This window comes from Mustela nigripes, chromosome 13 (assembly GCF_022355385.1).
Source record: "Mustela nigripes isolate SB6536 chromosome 13, MUSNIG.SB6536, whole genome shotgun sequence".
NCBI lineage: Eukaryota > Metazoa > Chordata > Mammalia > Carnivora > Mustelidae > Mustela > Mustela nigripes.
Genome location: NC_081569.1, coordinates 27,622,057 through 27,636,450, shown reverse-complemented (window position 1 = coordinate 27,636,450; position 14,394 = coordinate 27,622,057). Strand labels below are relative to the sequence as shown.

The 14,394-nt window shown below is 36.4% G+C and overlaps 1 protein-coding gene and 1 pseudogene across 1 annotated transcript in view; one reads left to right on the top strand and one right to left on the bottom strand.

Moving 5' to 3' along the window:
- Positions 1-13,293, bottom strand: part of LOC132029162 (ragulator complex protein LAMTOR3-like) — a 23,492-nt pseudogene extending 10,199 nt beyond the window's left edge.
- SCAPER (S-phase cyclin A associated protein in the ER) overlaps positions 1-14,394 on the top strand; it is a 519,522-nt gene that overhangs the window by 224,883 nt on the left and 280,245 nt on the right. The window lies entirely within an intron of this gene.

Genomic DNA, 14,394 nt, shown 5'->3' with positions numbered 1-14,394 from the left:
CTCTTTCTTCTTCTTCTGGAATCCCAATTATTCTAATGTTGTTTTGTCGTTTGGTGTCACTTATCTCTCGAATTCTCCCCTTGTGGTCCAGTAGCCGTTTTTGCCTCTTTTGCTCAGTTTCTTTATTCTCTGTCATTTGGTCTTCCATATCACTAATTCTTTCTTCTGCCTCATTTATCTTAGCAGTGAGAGCCTCCATTTTTTATTGTACCTCATTAATAGCTTTTTTGATTTCAACTTGGTTAGATTTTAGTTCTTTTATTTCTCCAGAAAGTGCTTTTATATCTCCCGAGAGGGTTTCTCTCATATCTTCCATGCCTTTTTCGAGCCCGGCTAGAACCTTGAGAATTGTCATTCTGAGCTCTAGATTTGACATATTACCAATTTCTGTATTGATTAGGTCCCTAGCCTTTGGTACTGCCTCTTGTTCTTTTTTTTGTTCTTTTTCCACCTTGTCATTTTGTCCAGATAAGAGTATATGAAGGTGGCAACAACCCCAGGAAAATATGGTTTAACCAAAGCAGAAGAGATCCCAAATCGTGAGGGGGGAGAAAGGGGATAAAAAGAGGTTCAAAAAGAAAGAAAGGAATAAAAAAAAGGAAAAAAAAGAATTAAAAAAGAGAAAAAGAATAAAGAAAAATATAAAAAAGAAAAATATATATTAGATAAACTAGTTAAAAAACGTTAAAAAAAGGGTAAAAGTTAAAAAAAATTTTAGCAGAAGAAGAGAAAAAAATGAAAAAGAAAAAAATTAAATTAACTGCAAGACTAAAAAAATCACAGGGAGAAAGCCATGAGTTCCATGCTTTGCTTTCTCCTCCTCTGGAATTCCGCTGCTTTCCTTGGTCTGGAAACCGCACTCCTTGGTAGGTGAACTTGGTCTTGGCTGGATTTCTTGTTGATCTTCTGGGGGAGGGCCCTGGTGTAGTGATTCTCAAGTGTTTTTGCCCCAGGCGGAATTGCACCGCCTTACCAGGGGCCGGGCTGAGTAGTCCGCTCAGGTTTGCTTTCAGGAGCTTTTGTTCCCTGAGCGCTTTCTGTAGAGTTCTGGAGGACGGGAATACAAATGGCGGCCTCCTAGTCTCTGGCCGCCGCTTGCCGGGCGCCGGCCCCTTCCCCTGGGGTCTATTTTCCCGTCGCTGAGAGCCCGGGGCCCCACTCCTCAGTGCGCCCTCAGAGAACAGCACCCAGTAACTCCCATCTGCCTGACCTTCGGCCGGGCTCTGAGCTCACCGAGCCTGCGGCTGGTTCAAGGTAACACCGAGCTGCGAGCTTACTGTCGGCTCTTTCTCTGTAGCCAGCTTTCCCGTTCCAATACCTGCAAGCTCTGTGACACTCAGACACCCCGATCCTTCTGTGACCCTGCGGGACCTGAGGCCACGTTGACCTCACATGGGCTTCACCCCGGTTTATCTTCAGGAGTGATGTCCTTCAGTGGAACAGACATTTATAAATCCTGATTTTGTGCTCCCTTGCTCCGCCGCTTGCCGGGCGCCGGCCCCTTCCCCTGGGGTCTATTTTCCCGTCGCTTTGGATTCACTTCTCCGCCAGTCCTACCTTTCAGAAAGTGGTTGTTTTTCTGTTTCCAGAATTGCTGTTCTTCTTCTCTTCCATCTGCCAATGGATTTTCAGGTGTTTGCAATCTTTAGATAAGCTATCTAGCTGATCTCCTGCTAGCTGAAGTAGTCTCAGCCTGCTACTTCTCCCCCATCTTGACTCCCATCCCAGATTCCACTTTTTGAGTGGAATTAAATGCCATGTGATTTTTCAGGGACCCATCTTCTTCTTTCTCTAATATTCTATAGTATACGCCCTCCCCTTGAGACTCTGAGCTTGTTGGAGGCTCTTCTTTGTTCTAGTTTGCTGAGGAGGAATAAAGTGAATGGGCTTTCAAACACAGCATGCATTCATATTGTGTTGATTAGAATTCAGGCCCCTGGCTACCTCTACCTATAAGAGGGACTTACAAGACTAGGAAATTCAGTTCCTAGCCAAGGAATAATGTGACTTCTTAAGGCTCTATCACTGTATAGTGTGCTTCAGTTCAAGGTTTTTCTGTCTTTTCTATTACATGCCCAGGGGCAGATGAATCTAGAGGCCTGATCAGAGTAAGGTTCAACCCAAACCCATAATTAGTATTGAGTTCAATAACTGGGAAATCTATAATTGGTACTGAGTTCTTTCACCAACATGAACATAATAATGTCTGATTGTCTTTTTCTCATGTTTAATGTTTTAGCTATTGATTAAGTGGTACCTAGATCCATTAATTAATAGGTATATTCTAATTTTGCATTTTAGTTCATTATTTGATATATGTTTATAAAGAGATGCTTTCTCTCATCTATTTGGTTACTGAAAGGCAGGGTAAATTTTTGTTTGCCTGTTTTCAAAGTAATGAATTAGTTCCCGAATATTCTGCAAAGCTTCCAACTAGTTTTTTAAAAAAATATATGTGTTATTAAACTTCTGGATTTGAACACTTCTTAGGGGTTTCAGTCATTTGAAATTCTCCTTTTTAGAGCTCAAATTATACCATATTTTGGTCAGTGGGACCCTGTTAAAAAGTTTGCACTCATATTCTTTTGACATGAGCTTATTAGTTGAATGTGATACTTATCCTTCTACTTGGTATGGCAAGATATTTACCCTTATGATCAGTTATTTCACTAAGAAGCCCTTGTTACTTTTGCTTAGAGATGGTATTCCAAGAGCATTATTAGGATACATATTGCTACTGGGTTGGTTATTGTGAACAGAATTAGGAAATAAATTAGATATAGTGATACATATATCAATTGTGTATGTATTAACACTCATATACATCTGCATGTGTACATATACATTTATTTTTTACTTAAAGATGATGGATTCATGAATTCTTAAAATTTAAGTTTAAGATGACTGGTCTTTTATTTAACCTCCTGTGTATTGTATCTATATCTCTTTTCTTCCATACCAGACATTCTGGAAATCAAAGGCAGGGAATGATAAAATTACCATATGCAAAATACCCTTTACTTCATCCCATATTACACACACAACAGTCTAAGAACAGAATTACCTCTACTTCCACTTCCAATGTACTTACTGAGATGTAAGTTTTCCCATTCTTTCCATTTTTTAAAATGGTAATACTAAGAAAAGTCTGAGGTACAGCTGTTTTATACTGTTTTCTTCAGCCTTTAACCATCAGTTTAGTCTTAGCTCTCTAAGTTTGTAATGGTTAATACTAATCCTTATGTCTATGTCTTCCTAGTCATTTTGGTTTTCTAAGGCTTGTTCTTTTTTAAAAAATTTTCCTTAAATTTATTTTTTTGTAGTTTTTTTTTTATTATGTTAGTCACTATTCAGTACATCATTAGTTTTGGATGTAGTGTTCCATGATTCATTGTTTTAAATTTTGTTTAATTTTTAAAATTTTTTTCATTTCTTTTCTTATTTAAAAATTTTAATTCCAGTACAGTTAATGAATATACTGATTCAGGAGTCTATACATTACTACGTGCTCATGATGATAGGTGTACCTTTAGGTGCCCTCTGTTTCACACATCATACCACCCCTTCCCCTCTGGTAACCACCAGTTACCATCTATATTTAAGATTAAGAGTTTGGTTTTTTCTTTGTCTCTTTATTCCTTTGTTCCTTTGTTTTGGTTCTTAAATTCCACACATGAATGACATCATATTATATTTTTCTTTATCTGATGACTTATTTAACATTAGATCCAGCCATGTTGCAAATAGAAAGATTTCAATCTTTCACACGGGATGGATATATATCACATCTTCTTTTATCAGTTCTACTGATGGACTCTTGGTGTGCTTCCATAATTTGGGTATTTGTAAATAATGCTGCAATAAACATAAGGGTGTATTTATCTTTTCCAATCAGTGTTGTTGTATTCTTTGGGTAAATACCTAGTAATGGAATTACTGTATCAAAGGTAATTCTATTTTTAATTTTTTGAGGAACCTCTGTACTCTTTTCCACAGTAGCTGTACCAGTTTACATTCCCACCAGCAGTGCAAGAAGGTTCCTTTTTCTCCACATCCTGCCTAACACTTGTTGTTTCTTGTGTTTTTGATTTTAGCTATTCTGACAAGTGTAAGGTGATGTCTCATTGTGGTTTGGATTTACAGTTTTGATTTAAATTTCCCTGCCAATTAGTAATGTTTAGCATCTTTTCATGTGTCCGTTGGCCATCTGTATGTCTTTGGAGAAGTATCTGTGCATGTATTCTGCCCATTTTTTAATTGGATTGTTTGTTTCTTTGGGTATTTAGTTGTACAAGTTCATTATATATTTTGGATACTGACCCTTTTTTGGGCATGTCATTTGCAAATATCTTCTCCCATTCTGTAGGTTGCCTTTAATTTTGATTGTTTTGCTTGCTGAGCACAGCTTTTTATTTTGACGAAATCCCAATCATTTATTTTTGCTTTTATTCACTTGCCTCGGGAGACATATCTAGAAAAATGTTGCTATAGCTGATGTCAAGGAAATTGCTCCCTGTGCTTTCTAGGATTTTTATGGTTTCAGGTATTACATTTAGGTCTTCAATCCATTTTGAGTTTATTTTTGTTTAAAGTGCAAGTAAATGGTCCCATTTCACTCTTTTTAGCATGCAGTTATCCAGTTTTCCCACCACTGTTTATTGAAGAGACTCTTTTTTTCCTAATTGCATTTTCTTGCTTGTAGAATATAATTGACCATATAGAGTGGTTTTATGTCTGGGCTCTGTTCTGTTCCGTTGATCTACGGTATCTATTTTTGTGCCATACCATACACTTTTAATTTCTACAACTTAGTGGTTTATTTTGAAATCTGAGATTGGGATACCTCCAAATTTTGTTCTTTTTCAAGATTTCTTTGGCTATTTGGGGTCTTCTGTGGTTCTATACACATTTTAGGATTATTCATTCTAGTTCTTTGAAAAATGTGATATTTTGATAGGGATTGCATTTAATCTTTAGATTGCTTGGTTGTATGGCCATTTCAACAGTAATTGTTCTCCAATTCATTAGCATGGAATGCTTTTCCATTTGATTTGTCATCTTCAGTTCCTTCTGTTGATGTTTAATAGTTTTCAGAGTACAGTTCTTTGCCTCCTTGGTTAAGTTTATTACTAGATATTTTTTTGTTTATGGTGCAATTGTAAATGGGATTGTTTTCTTAATTTCTCATTATGGTACTTCATTATTAGTGTCTGGAAATGCAATGGATTTCTGTGTATTGATTTTGTATTCTACAACCTTAATAAATTACTATTTCTAGTAGGTATTTTTTGGTAGAGTCTTTAGGGTTTTCTATATATAGTATCATGTCATCTGCAAGTAGTGAATGTTTTACTTCTCCCTTACCAATCTGAATGCCTTTTCTTTTTCTTATCTGATTGCTATGGCCAGGATTTCAGGACTATGTTGAATAAAAGTGGTGAGGGTGTACATCCTAGACTTGTTCCACATCTTAGTGGAAAAGCTCAGCATTCACCATTGAGTATGATGTTAGTTGTGGGTTTTTCATAGATGGCCTTTATTATGTTGAGGTAAAATTTCCTGTAAACCTGTTGTGTTGAGAACTTTTATCATAAGTGGATGTCATAGTTTATCATATGCTTTTTGGCATCTCTTGAAATGATCATATGATTTTCCCCCTTTCTCTTGCTGATCTGGTGTATCACATTGATTGATTTGTGAATATTGAACCACCCTTGCATCCCAGGAGTAAATCCCACTTGATCATATTTACTGTTTTTTTTTGTTTTGTTTTGTTTTTTTTACTGTGTTGTTGGATTTGGTTTAATATTTTGTTGAAGATATTTGCATGTGTGTTCACCAGATATATTGTGATATTGCCTTATTGTTCTCTCTCTCTCTCTTTTAGTGTTTCGGTATCTGGTTTTGGTATCAGGATAATGCTGGCCTCATACAATGAAATTGGAAACTTTTCTTACTCTTCTATTGTTTTAAATAGTTTGAAAAGAATAGGTATTAACTCTTCTTTTAATGTTTGGTAGAATTACTATGATGCCATGTCTGATGAGAGTTTTGTTGATTTAGTGATTCATTTTCATTGCTGGTAATCAGTCTATTCAAATTGTCTATTTCTTCCCAATTCAGTTTTGGCAGGTTGTGTGTTTTCAGTAATTTATCCATTCCTTCTATATTGTCCAATTTGTTGGCATATAATTTTCACAATAGTCTCTTGTAATTATTTGTATTTCTGTCGTGTTGTTTGTTATTTCTCTCTTTCATTCCTGATTTTGTTGGAGTCCTCTATATTTGTTTTGATGAATCTGGGTAGAGGTGTACCAGTTTGTTGATTTTTTTTTTTCCCCCAAAGAACTAGCTCCTTGTTTCATTGATCTGTTTTATCTTTTTTAAAGTTTCTGTTTCATTTATTTCTGTTCTAATCTTTATTATTTCCTTCCTTCTACTGGTTTAAGGTTTTGTTCTTTCTTTCTTTGCCTCTTTTTAGTATAAAATTAGGTTGTTTATTTGAGATTTTTCTTCTCAAGACAGGCCTGTATTACTATAAACTTATTACTATAAAGTTCCTTTTAGCACCACTTTTGCTGCATCCCAAGGATTTTTGACTACTGTGCTTTCATTTTCATTTATCTCCATGTTTTTTGATTTCCTATGATTTCTGATTAACCCGTTCATTATTTAATAATATTTTATTTAACCTCTATGTATTTGTTTTCATTCCAGAATTTTTCTTCTGGTTGGTTTCTAGTTTCATAGTATTGTGGTTGGAAAAGATGCATGGTATGACTTCCTCTTTTCAATTTGTTGAGACTTATTTTCCGGTATAATATGATCTACTATGTAGAATATTCCATGTGCACTTGAATGTGTATTCTGTTTTAGGATGGATTGTTCTGAATATATCTGTCAGATCCATCTGACGCAATGTGTCATTCAAACCCATTGTTTTCTTGTCAGTTTTCTATTTGGCTATCTGTCCATTGATTTAAGTGGTTTTTAAAGTCCCCTGCTATTACTGAATTATTCCGTTACTTCTTCATGTTCATTAATAGTTGCTTTATGTGTTTCAGTGCTCCTATATTGGGCATATACATATTTACAGTTGTTATTCCTCTTGTTGAGTGTTCCCTTTATGATTATATAGATCATTTTTTGTCACTTATTAACAGTCTTTGTTTTGCCCAATTTAAGTATCACTACTGGCTTTCTTTTCACTGCTATTTGAATGATAAATGCTTTCCCATCTCTTACCTTTTATCTTCATGTGTCTTTATGTCTGAAATAGGTCTCTTGTAGGCAGCATATGGTTGGGTCTTCTTTTTTTTTTTTAATCCATTCCATCACCCTATGTCTTTTGATTGTTTCATTTACATTCAAAGTAATTATTGTTACTATATACTTATTGCCATTTTGGTACTTATTTTATAGGGTTTTTTTTTTTTTTTTGGTAGTTCTTCTCTGTTCCTTTCTTCTCTTGCTCTCTCATGGTTTGTTGGCTTGCCTTAGTGATATACTTGGATTCCTTTCTCTTTACTGTTTGCTTAACTATTATAGTTTTTTATTTGTGGTTACCTCTATATATAATATCTTCTGCATATAGTAATCTATATTAAGTTGATGTCACAGAAGCTTGAACCTATTCTAAAAGCACTAAGTTTTTTCTTCTCTCTTCCCCATATTTTAAGTATGTGGTATCATGCTCTATATCCTTTTATTTTGGGAATACCTTCATTGATTATTATAGATATGCTTAATTTTACTGCTTTTATGCTTCTTACTTTTCTTATTCGTCCTTATGATTTTTCCTTCCCACACAAATAGTCCCATTTAAGGAACTGATTTAGTGGTGAAGCTGGTTTAGTGGTGATGAATTCTGTCAACTTTTGTTTGGGAAACTCTTTATCTCTCCTTCTATTCTGAATCACTGCCTTGCTGGATAGAGTATTCTTAGTTGCAGACTCTTTTTGTTTTTGTTTTATTTTGTTTTTTTGTTTTCAGCACTTTGAATATATCATGACCCTCCCTTCCTGCCTCTAAAGTATCTGGTAGAACAATCAGCTGATAGCCTTATGGAGTTTCCCTTGTATGTAATTGTTTTCTCTTCCTACTTTAAGGGTTCTCTCTCTCTTTCTCTCTCTCTCTCTCTCACTACTTTTTGCCATTTTAATTATTGTTTGCTTTTTTCTGGGCCTCTTTGGGTTGATTTAGTTGTGGGATCTCCATGCCGGCTGAATCTGGATTTCTCTTTCTTACCCCAGATTCAGGAAGTTTTCAGCTGTTATTTCTGCAAATAAAATTTTTGTCCCCTTTCCTCTCTCTTCTCCTTCTAGGATCCCTATAATGCAAATGTTACTCTGCTTAATGGTGCCCCTGTGTGTCTTTTATTATTCTCCTCTTCTATTCATCCTTTTTCTTCTGTTCAGCATGATTGCTTTCCATTACTTTGTCCTCCAGTTCCCTCATCTGTTATTTTGCTTTCTTAAGTTTACTATTTATTCATACTAGTGTATTTTTACTGTAACTAAGTTTTCCATCTCTGATTGGGTCCTTTTCTTTTTCAGCATTCCTCTGGAAATTTGGGGTCATTTCTGTTCCATAGAAATTTTAGGATTGTTTGTTCCAGCTCTGTGAAAATTGTCGATAGTCTCTTGATAGGAATTGCTTTGAATGTGTAGATTGTTCTGGGCAACACAGACATTTTCACAGTGCTTATTCTTCCAATTCATGAGCATGGAATGTTTTTCCATCTCTTTGTGTCTTTCTCAATTTCCTTCATAAGTGTTCTGTAGTTTATAGAGTATAGATCCTTTACCTCTTTGATTTGGTCTCTTCCTAAGTATCTTATGGGTTTTGGTGGTATTGTAAATGGAATCGATTTCTTGATTTCTCTTTCTTCAGTCACGTTTTTAGTGTATAGAAATGTAACTGATTTCTGTGCATTGAATTTATGTCCTGCCATGTTGCTGAATTGCTGTATGAGTTCTAATAATTTGGGGGTAGAGTCTTTTGGGCTTTCATCATAAAGTATCATGTTATCTGTGAAGAAGAAGAGTTTGACTTCTTTGCCAATTCGAATGCCTTTTATTTCTTTTTATTGTCTGTTGATGCTAGGACTTCTAGTACTGTGTTGAACAATAGTGGCAAGAGTGGGCATCCCTTTTGTGTTTCTGATCTTAAGGGAAATGGTCTCAGTTTTTCCCCACTGAGAATGATATTCTCTGTGGGCTTTTCATAGATGGCTCTTATGATATTGAGGTATGTTCCCTCCATCCTTACACTCTGAAGACTTTTAATCAAGAAAGGATGCTATACTTTGTCAAATGCTTTTTCTGGATCTATTGAGAGTATCATATCATTCTTTTCTTTTCTTTTATTAATGGGCTCTATCACATTTATTGATTTGCAAATTTTGAACTACCCTTATATCCCAGGAATAAATCTCTCCTGGTCATGGTGAATAATCCTTTTAATGTACTGTTAGATCCTATTGGCTAGGATCTTGCTGAGTAATTTGGCATCCATGTTCATCAAGGATATTGGTCAGTAATTATTTTTGATGGGGTCTTTGGTTTTGGGATCAAGGTAATGAAGTCCTCGTAGAACAAGTTTGGAATTTTTCCTTCCATTTCTGTTTTTTGAAACAGCTTCAGTAGAATAGATATTGTTTCATCTTTAAATGTTTGATAGAATTCCCCTGGAAAGCCATCTGGCCATGGACTCTTCTTTTTTTTTTTTTTTTTTTTTAAAGGTTTTTTATTTATTTGCCAGAGACAGAGAGAGTACACACAAGCAGGCAGACAGGCAGGCAGAGGCAGCAAGAGAAGCAGGCTCCCTGCTGAGCAAGGAGCCTGATGTGGGACTCGATCCCAGGATCCTGGGATCGTGACCTGAGCCGAAGGCAGCGGCTCAACCAACTGAGCCACCCACGCGTCCCCATGGACTCTTCTTTTTGTGAGGTTTTTTTGGGTTGTTTTTTTTTTTTTAAAGAGTTCTTTCTTTTTTAAGATTTTATTTATTTATTTGACAGACAGAGATCACAAGTAGGCAGAGAGGCAGGCAGAGAGAGAGGAGAAAGCAGGCTCCCCACGGAGCAGAGAGCCCGATGCGGGGCTCGATCCCAGGATGCTGGGATCATGACCTGAGCTGAAGGCAGAGGCTTAACCCACTGAGCCACCCAGGTGCCCCTTTTTGTGAGGTTTTTGATTCCTGCTTCAATTTCCTTGCTGGTTATTGGTCTTTTGATATTGTCTGTTTCTTCCTGTTTCAGTCTTGGTAGTTTATAATTTTCTAGGAATGCATCCATTTCTTCCAGATTGCCTAATTTGTTGGCATATAGCTGCTGATAATAAGTTCTAATAACTTTGCCTCTATTTCCTTGGTATTGGTTGTGATTTCTCGCCTTTCATTCTTTATTTTATTTATTTATTTATTTAATTTATTTATTTGATAGAGAGAGATACAGTGAGAGGGAACACAAGCAGGGAGAGTGGGAGAGGGAGAAGCAGGCTTCCTGCCGAGCAGGGAGCCCAATGTGGGGCTCAATCTTAGGACCTTGGGACCATTACCTGAGCTGAAGGCAGACACTTAACGACTGAGCCACCCAAGTGCCCCTCATTCTTTATTTCAGTAATTTGGGTCCTTTCTGTTTTGGAAAAGTCTAGCCAGCCGTTTATCAATCTTACCAGTTCTTTCAAAGAACCAGCTTCTAGTTTTGTTAATTTCTTCTGTTGTTCTTCTATTTTCTATTTCATTGATTTCTGTTCTAACCTTTATTATTTGTCTTCTCTCTGTATATATATTTGTATAGACTTTATTTGTGGTTCTTTCCTCAGATCCTTTAGGTGTAAGGTTAGCTTGTACATTTGGGATTTTTCTAGAGTGAGGCTTGGATGGCTATGTGCTGCCCTCTAAGGACTGCCTTTGCAGTATCCCATACGTTTTGAACTGATATGTTTTCATTTTCATTTGTTTTCATGAATTGTTTAAGTTCTTTTTCAGTTTCCTGGTTGACCCATTCATTCTTCAGCAAAATGCTTTTAAACTCGGGAAGAATGGCTATTTGGTTGTTTTAGGATGGAGTATTCTGTATACAGAATATCTATGAAGATATACACATATCTATGAAGTCCCTCTGGTCCAATATGTAATTCAAAGTTCTTGTTATTTGTTGATCTTCTGCTTAGATGATCTGTTCATTGCTGTGAGTGGAGTGTTAAAGTTTCCTACTATTAATGTATTATTATCAATATGGTTTTTTATTTTTATTTTTAAATTTTTTATTATGCTCCTGTATTCAGAGCATAGATATTTACAGTTGTTAGATCTTCTTATTGGATAGACCCTTAAGTATGATACAGTGTCCCTCTATAGTCTTTGGTTTAAAATCTAATTTGTCTCATGAGGATTACTACCCCAGCTTTCTTTTGATGTCCATTAGGATGATAAATGGTTCTCCATTCCCTCACTTTCAATCTGGAAGTGTCTTTTGGCTCAAAATAATTCTCTTGTAGACAGCATATGGATGGGTCCTGCTTTTTTATCTAATATGATACCCAGGGTCTTTTGATTGGAGCGTTCTGCCCATTTTCATTCAGAGTAACTATTGAAATATATGAACTTAGTGCTGTTGTATTGCCGAAGAAGTCCCTGTTTCTGTAGATTGTCTCTGTTACTTTCTGGTCTATATTACTTTTGTTGTCTCTCTTCACCTACAGAATCCCCTTTAATATTTCTTACAGGCCTGGCTTGGCGGTTGCTTGTTCTTTCTGTTTCTGCCTGTTCTAGAAGCTCTTTATCTCTCCATCTGTTCTGAATGACAGCCTTGCTGGATAAAGCTGTCTTGGCTGCATGTACTTTTCATTTATTAACCTGAATACGTCTTGCCAACCTTTTCTGACTTGCCAGGTTTCTGTGGCTAGGTCTGATACTATTCTGATGTTCCTCTCTCCATATATAAGGAACCTCATCTCCCTAGGTGCTTTTTTGGCTCTCCAATTTCCAAGTTTCACTATTATATATATTAGGGTGTTGATCTATTTTTATTGATTTTGAGAGGGTTCCTCTCTGCCTCTTGGACGTGGATGCTTCTTTCCTTCCCCAGATTAGGAACGTTCTCAGCTATGGTTTGCTCAAATATACCTTCTAGGCCCTTGCTCTTTCTCCACCCCTTTGCAGAATCCCAGTAATTCTGACATTTGAACATTTCATGGAATCATTAATCTCTTTAAGCTTTTTCATAGGCTTTTAATTGTCTTTCCCCTTTTTTCTCTACTTTTTTCCTTTCCATCTGCCTATCCTCTACATCACTTATTCCCTTCTGCCTCATTGATCCTGTCAGAGCATCCAGTTTAGACTACATCTCATTCGTAGCATTTTTAAATGCAACCTGATTAGATCTCATCTCCACCTTTAGAGATTCTGTATTGTCACTTATGCTTTTTTCAAGCCTAGGTATTAACTTTTTGATTGCTATCCTGAATTCTATTGCTGATATCTTACTTATATCCATATTGATTAGCTCTGTGGCAAATAACAAGGTACGTGTGTGTGTGTGTGTGTGTGTGTGAGAGAGAGAGAGAGAGAGAGAGAGAGAGAGATAGTTCCCCCTTCTAGTCATTCTTGCCAGAGAATAGTGGGTGGGCAAATAAACAGAGTCCAAAATATCAACCATGACCCAAGCAAAATCCACCTGAGAAAAATCCAAAGTGGTTGGAAGCCACCACAGGAAAGCAAACAAAGCCAAATGAAACAGAAGAATAAAATAAAAATTTTAAAAACTTTTTTTAAAAAAGCAGAAGAAAGTGTATAATCTCGCAGGGTGGACAAAGCAGAGTGATTCTTTTGTTCCTGGGTGAATTTTGGTCTCTGTGTTAGAAGACACCATATCCCAAAATTGTGAAAAAGTAAAAACAACAACAAAAAAACACCCATACACGCGCGCGCACGCACACACACACACAGGTGTGTGTGTGCGTGTGTGTGTGTATAATAGAGTGAAAAAAGGACTAAAATGATGCATATATCTATAAAATGTAGATTTTAAGAAATGCAAGTTAAAAACTCTGAAACATAAGTTGATATATTAAGAATCTAGCTGAAATGGGAAAAAAGTAAAAAGGAGAAAAAAAAGAACAAGAAAAAGAAAAAAGGAAAGGAGAATTTTACCTGAAAAATAAATGAGTCATGAGGCAACACCTGGAGCTCAATATACTGTTTTCCCCTGGTGTTGGAGTCTTGTGGGATCCATAAGCTGTTGTCCACCTGTTCTTTCAGTCTGTCTTCTGGGGTGGGGCCTGCCATGCCGCTTCTGAGGTTTCCCTTCCTCGGCAGAGTAGTCTGACCCCTGTCAGGGGGATGGGCACAGTGGAAACTGGTCCTCTCTGTGGCTTTTGTTCCCTGGAGGCTTTCTGGTCCTCTCATAGGATCAGAGCAAAAATGGTTGTGCCCATTGTTTCCCTTTGATTTCTCCTTCAAAGACACTGAAACCCTACTGATGTCTTGGTAATATGACCTCACCTACTTTTTCTTGGGTTTAAGAGGATACATTGTCACCTTGTTTTATTGTAAATATTTTCTGTGATTTTTGCTTTTGAAACATAGTTGCTCTTTCTGTTCTATATAATAATTTAGAAAGAATCTAAAACTTTGCTGCCACTGCCTTCTTCCGTCATAATCTTCTGTTACAAGCATTTTAATTACTAATACTTCCTCATGGAAATATACCAAAATTCTCTCAACCACTCCTTTTTCTAAAATTTAATTTAATTTTATTTTCAGTGTTCCAAAATTCATCATTTGTGCACCTCACCAGTGCTCCATGCAATATGTTCCCTCCTTAATACCCACCACCAGGCCCACACAATGCCCTACTACCCTCCCCTCCAAAACTCTCATTTTGTTTCTTCGAGTCCACAGTCTCTCATGGTTTGTCTTGCCCTCTGATTCTTAATGTTGAACATTTATGCATGCTTTCCATCTTCAGAAGCCATCTCAGAAATGTCCTGTATAAAGTCTTTATAGTTTTGATGGGAAAATAACTATTATTCTCCATCATATCCAACAATGTGTTTCTTTTATTACCCAGAACCAATCTGTTTCTGACAGAAAGTAAAATAGAATGAAAACCACTAGAAGGAAATATATAAAAACTTGAAATGTGTTTATACAAACCTAGACAAAAGACACATTTTAAGTCACAGAGGACAAAATACAAATGATCTAACATACTAACACCAGTATTTCAACCAAGAGATTGAGAGATTTACAAACAAAATAGAAATACTAGGTACTGGCAGATCCCTTGTGGAGATAAAATTTAATTCCCATTTTGGTTCAGTTTGCGAACACTTAATGAAAATCCTTAAAAATATGTGTAATCTGCGATGCAGGAAGTTCATTCCC